General features: G+C 36.2%; 1 protein-coding gene across 4 annotated transcripts in view; it reads left to right on the top strand.

Moving 5' to 3' along the window:
- EPHA6 (EPH receptor A6) overlaps positions 1 to 15,052 on the top strand; it is an 877,027-nt gene that overhangs the window by 123,938 nt on the left and 738,037 nt on the right. The window lies entirely within an intron of this gene.

The raw sequence follows: 15,052 nt of genomic DNA, 5'->3' as shown, positions 1-15,052 counted from the left end.
TTTAGCTGTCTCTTTCTTCACTGTTATTAGGATGCTTCCTTCCCTAGTCTCTACTGTCAGGATATTTAATATTGGTTTTTAATGATTTTTTTTTTTTTCCTTAAACCAGATCAGCCCTGCAGCTGTTCAGGGTCCTAATGGATCTAGGGTGTGATTTTTTTTTCCCTCCCTTTTCTGTCTGTAGATAAAGAGGTAAGCATTTTAGTATAAAGTTAATTTCTCTCTTCCTTTGTTAAAATTTTCTTGAGCTATGGCCTTTGAGTAAGTTATCACTGGTATTTAAAAATGTAATTATTTTTCCAACAGCCCTTTCTATGCTGAGAAATAGACTATCTGCTTTTATTTTAAAATTTTAAAGTTAATTTTTTAAATAAACATTTATATTCCTTTTGAATTCTAAAAATTTTGAGAGATTCACGTTAGAATTTTGGATGTTTAGGTCAGTTTAAACATCCTAAACATGTTTAGGTCAAATTCAAATTATCTGAATATTCTTGCCTAGGAAGGCTATTTGATTGCCTTATTTTGTTCTCTGAGAAAAGAACGCAGTCTGACTCCACAGTGACTGCCCTTTGCTTTAGGAATGAATTTCCTTATTCTAACTTTCTATGTCCAAAAGGAATCCACCTTTTAGTCTACTTTATTTAGCTTGCTATACAAAGAAAAACTCACTCTGTGTAGATGGGGATGGGTTTTTAGAGAACCCTCAGGCATGAATGGATTAAGTACTGTTCATAGCTTTCTACATTTCCTATCACTTCTAATAAAGATTCATTTTAAATGGAACTGCCCAAGAGATTTATCAGTGGAGAAATAGTCTTAGGTGATGTACAACACTAAGCTGTATGCGCAGACTTCTGGCAACTTCAGCCATATACCAAGTTTTTTCCAGGGGGTTAAAGTCCTGCCTCTAATTAAGACAAGCACATGTATAACTTACTCTCCAGTTTGAAATGTGTACATACACCTAGTAATTATAGAAGTTGGATGATGAAATAATCAAACCTGTCATTATGTCTGCTGTTAAGTTGGTCAATTCTGTCAGCTATTTGCTTTTTTTTTTAACATCTTTATTGGAGTATAATTGCTTTACAATGGTGTGTTAGTTTCTGCTTTATAACAAAGCAAATCAGCTATACATATACATATATCCCCATATATCCTCCCTCTTGCTTCTCCCTCCACACCTCCCTATCCCACCCCTCTAGGTGGTTACGAAGCACCAAGCTGATCTCCCTGTGCTATGCAGCTGCTTCCCACTAGCTATTTTACATTTGGTAGTGTATTTATACCCATGCCACTCTCTCACTTCGTCCCAGCTTACCCTTCCCCCTCCCCGTGTCCTCAAGTCCATTGCCTACATCTGCGTCTCTATTCCTGTCCTGCCCCTGGATTCATCAGAACCATTTCTTTTTTTAAATTCCATATATATGTATTAGCATACGGTATTTGTTTTTCTCTTTCTGACTTACTTGACTCTGTATGACAGTCTCTAGGTCCATCCATTTCAATACAAATAACTCAATATTGTTTCTTTTTATGGCTGAGTAATATTGCATTGTATATATGTGCTACATCTTCTTTATCCATTCATCTGTTGACGGACACTTAGGTTGCTTCCATGTCTTGGCTATTGTACATAGAGCTGCAATGAACATTGTGGTACATGACTCTTTTTGAATTATGGTTTTCTCAGGGTATAGGCCCAGTAGTGGGACTGTAGGGTCTTATGGAAGTACAATTTTTAGCTTTTTGAGGAACGTCCATACTGTTCTCCACAGTGGCTGTATCAATTTACATTCCCACCAACAGTGCAAGAGTGTTCCCTTTTCTCCACACCCTCTCCAGCATTTATTGTTTGCAGATTTTTTGAGGATGGCCATTGTGACAGGTGTGAGGTGATACCTCATTGTAGTTTTGATTTGCATTTCTCTAATGATTAGTGATGTTGAGCATCCTTTCATGTGTTTGTTGGCAATCTGTATATCTTCTTTGGAGAAATGTCTGTTTAGGTCTTCTGGCCATTCTTGGATTGGGTTGTTTGTATTTTTTGATATTGAGCTACATGAGCTGCTTGTAAATTTTGGAGATTAATCCTTTGTCAGTTGCTTCATTTGCAAATATTTTCTCCCATTCTGAGGGTTGTCTTTTCATCTTGTTTATGGTTTCCTTTGTGATGTAAAAGCATTTAAGTTTCATTAGGTCCCATTTGTTTATATTTGTTTTTATTTCCCTTTCTCTAGGAGGTGGGTCAAAAAAGATCTTGCTGTGATTTATGTCATCTAGTGTTCTGCGAATGTTTTCCTCTAAGAGTTTTATAGTGTCTGGCCTTACATTTAGGTCTTTAATCCATTTTGAGTTTATTTTTGTGTATGATGTATGTGATGTTTTGTTAAACATCACAAATGGTGTTTAATCCATTTTGAGTTTATTTTGTGTATGTGTATTTTTGTGTGGGAGTGATCTAATCTCATACTTTTACATGTAGCTGTCCAGTTTTTCCAGCACCACTTACTGAAGAGGCTGCCATTTCTCCATTGTATATCCTTGTCTCCTTTATCAAAGATAAGGTGACCATATGTGCGTGTGTTTATCTCTGAGCTTTCTATCCTGTTCCATTGATCTATATTTCTGTTTTTGTGCCAGTACCATACTGTCTTGATTACTGTGGCTTTATAGTATAGTCTGAAGTCAGGGAGTCTGATTCCTCCAGCTCCGTTTTTCTTTCTCAGGATTGCTGTGGCTATTCAGGGTCTTTTGTGTTTCCATACAAATTGTGAAATTTTTTGTTCTGATATTGTGAAAAATTCCATTATTAGTTTGATAGGGATTGCATTGAATCTGTAGATTGCTTTGGGTAGTATAGTCTTTTACACAATGTTCATTCTTCCAATCCAAGAACATGGTATATCTCTCCCTCTGTTTGTATCATTTTTAATTTCTTTCATCAGTGTCTTATAGTTTTCTGCTTTCAGGTTTTTTATCTCCTTAGGTAGGTTTATTCCTAGTTATTTTATTCTTTTTGTTGCAGTGGTAAATGGGAGTGTTTCCTCAATTTCTCTTTTAGGTTTCGCATCATTAGTGTATAGGAATGCAAGAGATTTCTGTGCATTAATTTTGTATCCTGCCACTTTACCAAATTCGTTGATTAGCTATAGTAGTTTTCTGGTAGCTTCTTTAGGATTCTCTATGTATAGTATCATGTCATCTGCAAACAGTGACAGCTCTACTTATTCTTTCCAATTTGGATTCCTTTTATTTCTTTTTCTTTTTTGATTGGTGTGGCTAACACTTACAAAACTATGTTGAATAATACTGGTGAGAGTGGGCAACCATGTCTTGTTCCTCATCTTAGTGGAAATGGTTTCAGTTTTTCACCATTGAGAATGATGTTGGCTGGGGGTTTGTCATATATGACCTTTATTATGTTGAGGTAAGTTCCCTCTATGCCTACTTTCTGGGGGGTTTTCGTCACAAATGGGTGTTGAATTTTAATAAAAGCTTTTTCTGCATCTACTGAGATGATCATGTGGTTTTTCTCCTTCAGTCTGTTAATATGATTTATCACATTGATTTGCATATATTGAAGAATCCTTGCATCTCTGGGATAAACCCCACTTGATCATGGTGTATGATACTTTTAATGTGTTAGATTCTCTTTGCTAGTGTTCTGTTGAGGATTTTTGCATCTATATTCATCAGTGATATTGGCCCGTAGTTTTTTTGTGGCATCTTTGTCTGGTTTTCGTATCAGGGTGATGGTGGCCTCATAGAACGAGTTTGGAAGTGTTCCTCCCTCTGCTATATTTTGGAAGAGTTTGAGAAGGATAGGTTTTAGCTCTTCTCTAAGTGCTTGATAGAATTCGCCTATGAAGCCATCTGGTCCTGGGCTTTTGTTTGTTGGAAGATTTCTAATCACAGTTTCAATTTCAGTGCTTGTGATTGGTCTCTTTATATTTTCTATTTCTTCGTGGTTCAGTCTCAGAAGGTTGTGCTTTTCTAAGAATTTGTCCATTTCTTTCAGTTGTCCATTTGGTTGGCACATAGTTGCTTGTAGTAATCTGTCATGATCCTTTGTATTTCTGCAGTGTCAGTTGTTACTTCTCCTTTTTCATTTCTAATTCTGTTGATCTGAGTCTTTTCTCTTTTTTTCTTGATGAGTCTGGCTAATGGTTTATCAATTTTGTTTATATTATCAAAGAACCAGCTTCTAGTTTTAACGATCTTTGCCATCATTTCTTTTTCATTTCTTTCTGATCTGATCTTTATGATTTCTTTCCTTCTTCCAACTGTGGGTTTTTTTTTTCTTCTTTCTCTGCTTGATTTAGGTGTAAGGTTAGGTTGTTTATATGAGATGTTTCTTGTTTCTGGAGGTAGGATTGTATTGCTATAAACTTCCCTCTTAGAACTGCTTTTGCTGCATCCCATAGGTTTTGGGTTGTCGTGTTTTCCTGGTCATTTGTTTCTAGGTATTTTTTGATTTCCTGTTTGATTTCTTCCATGATCTCTTGGTTATTCAGTAGTGTATTGTTTAGCCTCCATGTGTTTGTATGTATTTTTTACAGATTTTTTCCTGTAATTGATATCTAGTCTCATAGCGTTGCAATTGGAAAAGATACTTGATACGATTTCAGTTGTCTTAAGTTTACCAAGGCTTGATTTGTGACCTAAGATATGATCTATCCTGGAGAATGTCCCATGAGCACTTGAGAGGAAAGTGCAATCTGCTGTTTTTGGATGGAATGTCCTATAAATATCAATTAAGTCCATCTTGTTTAGTGTGTCATTTAAAGCTTGTGTTTCCTTATTTATTTTCATTTTGGATGATCTGTCTGTTGGTGAAAGTGGGGTGTTAAAGTCCCCCACTTACTGTGTTCCTGTTGATTTCCCCTTTTATGGCTGTTAGTATTTGCCTTATATATTGAGGTGCTCCTATGGTGGGTGCATAAGTATTTACAATTGTTATATCTTCTTCTTGGATTAATCCCTTTATCATTGTGTAGTGTCTTCCTTTGTCTCTTGTAATAGTCTTTATTTTGAAGTCTATTTTGTCTGATGTGAGAATTGCTACTTTAGCTTTCTTTTGATTTCCATTTGCATGGAATATGTTTTTCCATCTCCTCACTTTCAGTCTGTATGTGTCCCTAAGTCTGAAGTGGGTCTCTTGTAGACAGCATATATACAGGTCTTGTTTTTGTATCGTTTCAGCCAGTCTTTGTCTTTGGTTGGAGCATTTAATCCTTTTACATTTAAGGTAGCTGTTGAAAAGTATGTTCCTATTACCATTTTCTTAATTGTTTTGTGTTTGTTATTGTAAGTCTTTTCCTTCTCTTGTGTTTCCTGCCTAGAGAAGTTCCTTTAGCATTTGTTGCAGAGCTGGTTTGATGGTGCTGAATTCCTTAGCTTTTGCTAGTCTGTAAAGGTTTTAATTTCTCCATCGAATTTGAATGAGATCCTTGCTGGGTAGAGTAATCTTGGTTGTAGGTTTTTCCTCTCATTGCTTTAAATATGTCTTGCCACTCCCTTCTGACTTGCCAAGTTTTGTCTGAAAAATCAGCTGTTAACCTTATGGGGATTCCCTTGTATGTTAATTGTTGCTTTTCCCTTGCTGCTTTTAATATTTTTTCTTGGTATTTAATTTCTGATAGTTTGATTAACATGTGTTCTGGTGTGTTTCTCCTTGGATTTATCCTTTATGGAAATCTTTGTGCTTCCTGGACTTGATTTACTATTTCCTTACCCATATTAGGGAAGTTTTCAACTATAATCTCTTCAAATATTTTCTCAGTCCCTTTTTTTTCCTCTTATTCTTCTGGGACCCCTATAATTGGAATGTTATTGCGTTTAATGTTGTCCAGGAGGTCTCTGAGATTTTCCTAAATTCTTTTGATTCTTTTTTCTTTATTCTGCTCTTTGGTAGTTATTTCAACTATTTTATCTTCCAGGTCACTTATCCGTTATTCTGCCTCAGTTATTCTGCTATTGATTCCTTCTAGAGAATTTTTAATTTTATTTATTGTCTTGTTTGTCATTTTTTGTTTGCTCTTTTGTTCTTCTAGGTCCTTGTTAAATGTTTCTTGTATTTTCTCCATTCTATTTCCAAGATTTTGGATCATCTTTACTATCATTACTCTGAATTCTTTTTCAGGTAGACTGCCTCTTTCCTCTTCATTTGCTTGGTCTGGTGGGTTTTTACCTTGCTCAGTCATCTCCTTCATCTGCTGTGTATTTCTCTGTCTTCTCATTTTGCTTACTGTGTTTACTTACTGTGTTTGGTGTCTCCTTTTCGCAGGCTACAGGTTCGTAGTTCCTGTTGTTTTTGGTGTCTGCCCCCAGTGGCTAAGGTTGGTTCAGTGGGCTGTGTAGGGTTCCTGGTGGAAGGGACTGGTGCCTGTGTTCTGGTGGATGAGACTGGATCTTGTCTTTCTGCGTGGCATGACCACGTCCAGTGGTTTGTTTGGGGGTGTCTGTGAACTTATTATGATTTTAGGCAGCCTTTCTGCTAATGGGTGGGTTTGTGTTCCTGTCTTGCTAGTTGTTTGGCATAGGGTGTCCAGCACTGTAGCTTGCTGGTCGTTGAGTGGAGCTGCTTCTTAGCATTGAGATGGAGACCTCTGGGAGAGCTTTCACTGTTTGATATTACATGTGGCCGTGAGGTCTCTGGTGGACCAATGTCCTGAACTCAGCTCTCCCACCTCAGTGACTCAGGCCTCACACCTGGCCAGAGCACCAAGACCCTGTCAGCCCCTTGGCTCAGAAGAAAAGGGAGAAAAAAAAGAAAGAAAGAAAGAAAAATAAATAAAATAATTAAAATAGAAAACAGTTATTAAAAATAAAAAAATTAAAAAGTAATAAAAAAAGAGAAAAAGAAAGAAGAGAGCAACCAAACCAAAAACAGAGCCACCAGTGATAACAAGTGCTAAAAAAGTATATTAAAAAAAAAAAAAGGACAGTCAGAACCCCAGGACAAATGGCAAAAATAAAGCTATACAGACAAAATCACACAAAGAAGCATACACATACACACTCACAAAAAGAGATAAAGGAAAAAAATATATATATATTATAAAAATAAAAGGAAGAGAGCAACCAAATCAATAAACAAATCTACCAATGATAATAAACTCTAAATACTAAACTAAGATAAACATAAAACTAGAAACAAATGGGATACAGAAAGCAAACCCCAAGTCTACTGTTGCTCCCAAATCCGCCATCTCAATTTTTGGATGATTCGTTGTCTATTCAGGTGTTCCACAGATGCAGGGTACATCTAGTTGACTGTAGAGATTTTATCCGCTGCTCCTGAGTCTGCTAGGAGAAGTTTCCCTTTCTCTTCTTTGTTCGCTCAGTTCCTGGGGTTCAGCTTGGGATTTGCCCCTGCCCCTGAGTGTAGGTCACCTCAGGGTGTCTTCTGGGGAGTCTGAGGTCTACTGCCAGCATTCAGTAGAGTTCTGTAGGAGTTGTTCCACATGTGGACGTGGTTTTGATGTATTTGTGGGGAAGAAGGTGATCTCCACGTCTTACTCCTCTGCTATCTTGAAGTCGCCCCTCCAGCTATTTGCTTTTACAAAATAGGAACTAAACTCAAAATATTCCAACTCTTCCATCTCATTATTGTTTATTGTAATTTTTTATATTTTCATATGACTTAAAATACCAATATATAAAACAATTCACTGTTGTATAGTATAGAAAAAACTCAGTAGTACAAAACTTACATACATGTGTTGAAAGGTAAACAGAGGCATGTTAAAATTTCTAAGAATTTATTTGAGCTAATGAAGCCACATTCTTTCTTGGATGAGTCTCATATCCAGTCACACCTCAGATTGGGACTTGAACCCATGATCCCTGACTTAGGAGGGGACTCAAACCCACGTCTTTTAAGTGAAACTGCTCACCTGGTATCAGGACTTACTGAAGCTCAGGTTCTTTTGTCTCGTCACAGAAAGATTTCAGGGTGAGGCAAAATGATAGGCAAAGAGTGAGTTTATTAGCATAAGAAGCTTGTGAGAGATACAAGTGGGCAGGCAAGGGAGTGCAGCCCTGCGAGCAAAGAGGGCTACATTTTTATAATCAAAAAGTGGGCGGTGGTGGGGAAGACCACCTTCTTCATCATTCTTGGGTAGATGTCAAGGCTTACATCGTTAGTTCCTCCTTTGACCCTATGTGGTTTAGCTGGGACTGTCATGGCACTATTGAAATCATATGTATTTTAGCAGAAAGGTGATAACATATACTAAAAAATGGTCATTCATCTCAGGTTTTGGTATAATGTCCCCTTTCATCTAGTTTCTTTCCACTTTCCCCTATATTCCATCTTGGCTACATGCAGAAATGCTCTTCTTCAAGGACCATTAACTCCCTGGCTTCATGTAACAATATTCAGACCCCATAACTATTGTCTTGTGTTTTAACTATCAGGACTTGTGGCTTGAATGTGCCTGGAACTTGAATGCACCTGGTCTTCCTTCAAGATAGAGTAGGTTATTGGATTCTTTTCTTGAGTGGTCATTAGCTTACAACAGTTTCCCAAACTCCCTTAAAATTTCCTTTCTGTCTTTAATCCCATATTGGGATTTTTAAACTAATTATTCTACTCTATCCCTATCACTAGCATTGATTTGAATCAGGCAGCATCAAACCAAAAGTGGTTAGGGTCACTCTGCCAACAGGAGCTAGGGGAAAGGTGTTTTTTATACAGCAGACATAGAAGCAAAGCATGGAAATTATTTTATTGGCTATAGCTTAAGTGGGTACCTCATTTAAGTGGGAAGGTCTAGATGGCTGTTTGTGATTGGTTGTTCTTAGGTTTTTATTTCCTAACCTTGGAGCATTTATAGGAATTTATTATAGCTTAGGTTTGGGTTTGCTTACACAGCTGCCAAGGCATTAGAGCCACCTCAGTCTAATAGCCTCCTTGTTTAATTACTTTAATACATGCTTCTGAAGGGTAGAATATCTTGTGAACTGTATCTGCTTTTATGGCTGGTTAAGTAGAACAGAGAACTTCTTCTATCTATTAGTTATTTTATGAGTCTGTTTCTTTGGATCAAGGAGAGGATTACATGTGATGAATAGAAAAGCTCTGTCTTTTGGAGTGTCTTGCTCAATGAAAGCTTTTGATTAAGCAAGAATCAGTTGTCTTCCAAAGGGTTGGCAGGAAGAATGTGTCATGAACCATATAGCTGTTTGTTCTAAGAATGTACATGTTGGATAATGGTATGGTAAAGTTACTGTGGCCACAGGAGGAAACAAGAATTACACTTGGAAAGGAGAAGTCTTTTATACGCACAGGATCCAGAAAGGAGGTCATCAAGGCCATGCAGTGCCACAGGGGAAGCAATCGGTTTTGGTCAAGTGACAGAAGACAGGAGTGAGGGGAAAGTCTGAGCCAGAGCCCTTATTGGGGTTTCTGTAGGAAACGCAAGGCAGGGCCCAGTAAACAGCTTAGGATTGGCTAGTTTGAATAATTCCTTCAGGCTTTGGGCTGTAGGGTTGGTCTCTAGTTACCTGGTACCTGCCCCTAGGTTTAAGACAGAAAAAATACTGGCTTGGTGTGTGAGAGTTAGGTAAGGAAGTAGTTGGGCCTATAGACTCTGATTTGGTTGGTTTGCCTATGAAAGATATGCTCTAGTCCCAGAGCCTTTTGGTATCTCTAAGAATTAGCTAGCCCTGGGAGAGACAATCTCCCCTAGGCCAACAAGTCACCAGTAAAACATCATGAAATACAGAAAATGAAGTTTACAAGGCCTGGTTCTAATCCTTGGCCCATGCAATTCCTGGGTATTGAATTCCTTATCAGTAATGTGAAAATGAAAATATCTGTTTCACTTTATTGGACTGATGAGGACCAAGTAAGTTAACATTTGTGAAAAAGCTTTGATGGTATAAATTCAGTATACAAGTAGTTGCCCTCAGGAATCATTATATCCAAGGTGCTCTTGAAGTTTACAAAAGAAAGAACCCTTTGGTGTACAACTGATTCTTGTTTAACCAAACCATGTACATCTAAATATTTCACAAGGAGAATAATTATGTGTTTGGTTTTTGTTTTAAATAGGGGCAAAAACTTTTACCCACTAAATATATGTAGTACAGGACTGTGCTGCCAAAAATTATATGCATATAGATTAGTGTTATACATTATTTTTTCTATACACTCTTCTCCCTCTGCCTTATTGAATCTTGTAATTCTTTAAGGTTAAAGTCCAGTCTCTCCATCTTGGCCAAACCTGCCAAACCACCCTCATTCACTAGTGTTGCTATCCTTTGGACACTTACTCTATTTACTGTATATACTGTTTATTTGTTTCTTATATTCAGTTCTGTGCTGTCAGTTACGTTTTCATAATTTATTACCTTAAAATATTATAATAAGTCCAGTAAGAGCAAGCAATTCTTGTATCTAACTTCTTCATTCCTTGTATGGAATTTAATATATACTGTAAACTCACTAAATATTGTTTTTTGCTTATTAACACATGATCTGTAGGATCAATGGAGAACTTTAGGAGGCAAAAGAGTTTTGAGGCAAATGTTTACATTAACTACCCAATAATGAAGCAGAACATAAAAGTTTTTTATAATATTTAACTCTCTTTGATATTAAAGAGTAATTATAGTACCTTACACCCCAAATCGGATTTTTTAACCTTTTTTTTAATTGAAGTATAGTTAATTTACAGTGTTTTACAGCAAAGTGATTCTGTTATGTATATAATATACATATGGTTATATATGTATATATATATATTCTTTTTCAGATTCTTTTCCATTGTAGGTTATTATAAGATATTGAATATAGTTCCCTGTGCTGTACAGTATGTCATTGTTGTTTATATATTTTATATATAGTAGTGTGTATCTGTTAATCCCAGACTCCTATTTTATCCCTCCCCTGCTTAACTTTCCCCTTTGGTAACCATAAGTTTGTTTTCTATGTCTGTGAGTCTGTTTCTGTTTTGTAAATAAGTTCATTTGTATCATTTTTTTTTAGATGCCACAAATAATTGGTATCATATGATATTTGTCTTTCTCTGTTTGACTTACTTCACTTATTATGATAATCTCTAGGTCCGTCTATGTTGCTGCAGATGGCATTATTTCATTCTTTTTTATAGCTGAGCAATATTCCAGTATATATATGTGACACAACTTCTTGATCCATTCCTCTGTCAATGGACATTTAGGTTGCTTCCATGTCTTGGCTATTGTAAACAGCAGACATAGCTTCCATGTCTGCTATGAACATTGGGGTGCATGTATCTTTTCCAACTAGAGTTTCCTCTGATATGCCTAGGAGTGGAATTGTAGGATCATTTGATAACTCTATTTTTAGTCTTTTAAGAAACCTCGATACTGTCCTCCATAGTGGCTGCACAAATTTACATTCCCACCAACAGTGTAGGAGGGTTCCTTTTTCTCCACACCCTCTCCAGCATTTATTATTTGTAGACTTTTTAATGATGACCATACTGACCGAAGTGAGGTGATACCTCATTGTAGTTTTGATTTGCATTTCTCTAATAATTAGCGATATTGTGCATCTTTTCAGGTACCTGTTGGCCATCTGTATGTATTCTTTGGAGAAATGTCTGTTTGGTCTTCTGCCCATTTTTTGATTGGATTGTTTAATTTTTTGATATTAAGCTGTTTGTATATTTTGGAAATTGAGCCGTTGTCAGTAGCATTGTTTGCAGATATTTTCTCCCAGTCTGTAGATAGTCTTTTTGTTTTGTTCATGGTTTCCTTTGCTATGCAAAGGCTTTAAGTTTAATTAGGTCCTATTTGGTATTTTGGTTTTTATTTTCATCACTCTAGGAGATGGATCCAAAAAAATATTTCTGCAATTTATGTCAAAGAGTGTTCTGACTATGTTTTCTTCTAGGAGTTTTATAGTATCCATTCTTTCATTTATGTCTTTAATCCATTTTGAGTTTATTTTTGTATGTGGTGTTAAAGAATCTCTAATTTCATTCTTTTACATGTAGCTGTCCAGTTTTCCCAGCACCACTTATTGAAGAGACTGTCTTTTTTCCATTGTATATTCTTGCCTCCTTTATCACAGATTAATTGACCATAAGTGTCTGGGTTTATTTCTGGGCTTTTTATCCTGTTCCATTGATTTATATTTCTGTTTTTGTGTCAGTACCATGCTGTTTTAATTACTGTAGCTTTTAGTCTAAAGTCAGGGAGCATGACTCTTCCAACTTCGTTCTTCTTTCTCAAGATTGTTTTGGCTATTTGGGGTCTATTTTGTTTCCATACAAATTTAAACATTTTTGTTCTAGTTCTGTGAAAAATGCCATTGGTAATGTGATAGGGATTATATTGAATCTGTAGATTGCCTGGGGTAGTATGGTCATTTTAACAATATTGATTCTTCTAATCCAAGAACACGGTATATCTTTCCATCTGTTTCTGTTGTCTTCAATTTCTTTCATCAGTGTTTTATAGTTTTCAGAGTACCGGTCTTTTGCCTCCTTAGGTAGGTTTATTCCTAGGTATTTTATTCTGTTTGATGTGATGGTAAATGGGATTGTTTCATTAATTTCTCTTTCTGATATTTTATTGTTAATGTATAGAAATACAACAGATTTCTGTGTATTAATTTTGTATCCTGCAACTTAACTGAATTCATTGATTAGCTCTAGTAGTTTTCTGGTAGTGTCTTTAGGATTTTCTACGTATAGAATCATGTCACCTGCAAATATTGACAGTTTTACTTCTTCTTTTCCCATTTGGATTCCTTTTATTTCTTTTTCTTCTCTGATTGCTGTGGCTTGGACTTCCAAAACTACGTTGAATAAAAGTGGTGTGAGTGGGAATCTTTGTCTTCTTCCTGATCTTAGAGGAAATGCTTTCAACTTTTCACCATTGAGTATGATATTAGCTGTGGGTTTGACATGTATGGCCTTTATTATGAAGAAATAGCTTCCCTCTATGCCCACTTTCTGAAGAGCTTTTACCAAAAATGAATGTTGAATTTTATCAAAAGCTTTTTCTGCATCTATAGATGATCATACATTTTAAAATATTTATTTATTTGGCTGCACCGGGTCTTAGTTGTGGCATGTGGGATCTTCGTTGCCATGTGCAAGATCTTCATTGTGGTGTGCAGGATCTTCAGTTGCAGCATGCAGGATTTTTTTTTTTTTTAAGTTGTGTCATGTGGGATCTTAAGTTGTGTCATGTGAACTCTTGGTATGGCATGTGGGATCTAGTTCCTTGACCAGGGATCAAACCTGGCCCCCGTGCATCGGGAGCCTGGAGTTGTAGCCACTGGACCACCAGCAAAGTCCCAAGATGGTCATATGGTTTTTATCCTTCAATTTGTTAATGTGGTGTATCACATTGATTGATTTGTGGATATTAAAAAATCCTTGCATCCTGGGATAAATCTCACTTAATCATGTTATATGATCCTTTTAATGTATCGTTCGATTTGGTATGCTAGTATTTTGTTGAAGATTTTTGCATCTGTGTTCATCAGTGGTATTGGCCTGTAATTTTCTTTTTTTGTGATATCTTTGTCTGGTTTTGGTGTCGGGGTGATGGTGGCTTCATAGAATGAGTTCAGAAGTATTCCTTCCTCTGCAGTTTTTTGGAATAGTTTCAGAAGGATAGGTGTTAACTCTTATCTAAATGTTTGGTAAAAATTCACCTGTGAAGCCACCTGGTCCTGGACTTTTGTTTATTGGAAGTTTTAAAATTACCTATTCAATTTCAGTATTGGTAATTAGTCTGTTCATATTTTCTATTACTTCCTGGTTTGGTCTTGGGAGATTGTACCTTTCTTTAGACTTGGGAATGGAAGACGTTACACTATTCCTAGAGCTTTAGATGGCCGTCCCCATTCATTTCTCTAGCTACAACCTTCTTTGTGAAGCAGTGACCTTGAGCAATAGGTAATATGCTACTTAGATCCTATGCTTTCCTTCTGTACCACACGGTAGGTAAGACCCCTGAATTCCCTGCTCAGATGGCTTCAAATCTCCTTTCAAGAACTTTAAGGCTTCTTGTTGGGGGTCCATCCTCCAAAGGGTGAACTGTGCTACTGGTATGCTCAACCTAGGTTGAATAGAGGACCAGAGTTGGCATCTTTTTGTAGCAGAGGAGGGACACAGCTGGGACATGAAGACTGAGATGCTCATATATGTGCTTGTGTGAAGCACATATATGTGCTTGTCCTTCATGGTATGGGATTTACCTAGCATCAGGGAAGAAATAGAAATGGGGTTGACTAAGGTTAGGAGTTGGCTCTGGATGGACTACCACATGCTGGCATGAAATTCTGAGAAGTCCAAATATTTTAAATTTGAACCTGGCCTTCCAGTATCTTTCTAAAGTAGGCAAATGGAACATACTTAGAGTTTAATCTTCTTTGAAGAATGATTTATGATTTAAAAATATTTAGACATTTGGTATGTGAGCTCTATACTTCCATTCTTTCCTTGGACCCCACATTTTTAGAGGCTCTATTTATTTTAATACTTGGAAATTGTAACTAAATGTTATGTAACTGTATAAATACAAATATAACTTGGTGTAAATGCAGTGTTTTCAAAGGATACATTATGATTTAAATATGATAGCATATCTATATCTACTAATGACAATATATTTTTAGTAAATTTCCTAGCCTTTTAGATCTTATAGCAATCTTGAATTTATTTATACTCTTATTTTAGTGAATCATATTCAAATTTAAAAATCTAATTTAAATTACTTTCAGTATTCTTGGATAAGATTAAATTTAGCAGTTGATACGTTTTGGCTATTTTGGTATCTGAATCTCATTCTGATTTCTTTCTTTCCTTTTTTTTTGATTATGAGAGAAGAAACACTATTGTTTCTCAAACATCATTAATTTAACATAGAAAATAATTTACCATTTTGTTAAACATCCTTATGTAGTGCTTTGAAAAGAACCACATTTCTCATTATTTGCAGATATTTTGTTATTTCCTTATCTCTTGGTTCAGATTAGTCCTGATTCAGTGTATGCGTGTCATATTCTTCTCATTCCTGATCTTTCTTTCCATCT

Source organism: Pseudorca crassidens, chromosome 5, assembly GCF_039906515.1.
Source record: "Pseudorca crassidens isolate mPseCra1 chromosome 5, mPseCra1.hap1, whole genome shotgun sequence".
In the NCBI taxonomy this organism is placed as follows: Eukaryota; Metazoa; Chordata; class Mammalia; order Artiodactyla; family Delphinidae; genus Pseudorca; species Pseudorca crassidens.
Note: the sequence above shows the minus strand (reverse complement) of the source record. Positions and strands in the feature narration are given on the sequence as shown.